This window comes from Gregarina niphandrodes (assembly GCF_000223845.1).
Source record: "Gregarina niphandrodes unplaced genomic scaffold scaffold00218, whole genome shotgun sequence".
NCBI classification, from domain to species: domain Eukaryota; phylum Apicomplexa; class Conoidasida; order Eugregarinorida; family Gregarinidae; genus Gregarina; species Gregarina niphandrodes.
This window is the reverse complement of record NW_011645978.1, coordinates 1,102-2,230: the sequence shown is the minus strand read 5'-3', so window position 1 is coordinate 2,230 and position 1,129 is coordinate 1,102. Positions and strand designations below refer to the sequence as shown.

Genomic DNA, 1,129 nt, shown 5'->3' with positions numbered 1-1,129 from the left:
AGAGACAATAGAGAGTCAACACGTTCTCTCCCATCCACGAAATGGCGGATTTGACCGGTGTTCTCCAGGCACTGTGATAGTCCTCTTACGCGGCGAGTCGTTGAACGCAAAAATAGTATCCGGTGGAGCTTGTGACTTTCAGTGGTCAACCTCAGCTAATTGTCAGTAAGTTAAATTCCGTCGTGTCTACGCACGGATGCCCGAGTAGTCCAAGGGGGTAGCCTCAGGTTCTACTGTGCAGTGCATGCGCGGGTTCGAATCCCGCTTCGTGTATTCTGGCTGGTTAATTAATTGCGAGCGCACTGGGCGCGTGCTGTCGGATAGGGTCCACTGGCTCGCCCTCGAAGCGACCAGGTAGCAGTAAGTGGGTATTAGTACTGCCTCACAGGCCTCATATAAATTACAGCTTCAGTCCCCTGCCGTCGCGTCCGAGAGGTTCGTGGGATCTCAACAACCCGGAGTGCAGCGTGTGGTCGGGAGTGATGGCAGGAGCGGCAATCGAACCGTCGCGGGAGAATCGTCGCAAACACCAACGCTCACCCAACGGAGACGACTGAATCGGTTGTTGGCACATATCTGTGCTATCAGTGAGAGTCGGACCAGCACACCATCGCGAGATTCCCTGATGCAGGTTGGGCTAGTTAAAGACACGGAGGATGGTAGACTTGGTTCGTTTGACGTTCCGACACAAGGCCGTTGTGTCCTTCCGTCGTGACCCACTGCGAACACAAGTTCCATGCAACTGTCAATTTTACGCAGCAGTCAAGGGGGCTTGGTCCTATAAGAGGGCCGAAGACTGATTACCGCCTTCCTGCCTTTACCGAAAGGGTAAACCACCGACGGACTCCGCGTAACTACCACGACCCCAAAGCCATCGACGAATGACTAGAACCACTACCAAACCAACACAAACTGACTAAGCTGACTGCCGAACCCAACTTCACACTACTTCACACTACCGACGCGTGTAACGGGTTTGTGAGTCGCACGCCCGCTCGTGCGAGATCGGAGCTCAGGGGCGCGGTAAGGGAGAAAGCTGGAGCGGCAACGAGTCAATTCGCACTTCCTAGTCCCACCACCCCCATATGCGAGAACACAACGTGGCTCTTTGTGCAGTTACTTATTTTTT

General features: G+C 54.0%; 1 non-coding gene across 1 annotated transcript; it reads left to right on the top strand.

The window, feature by feature from the left end:
* The first annotated feature begins 190 nt into the window (after nucleotides 1-190).
* On the top strand, nucleotides 191-273 carry GNI_226360. The gene has a single exon. It is a non-coding gene; the product is annotated as a tRNA-Leu (tRNA).
* The last annotated feature ends 856 nt before the right edge of the window (nucleotides 274-1,129 follow it).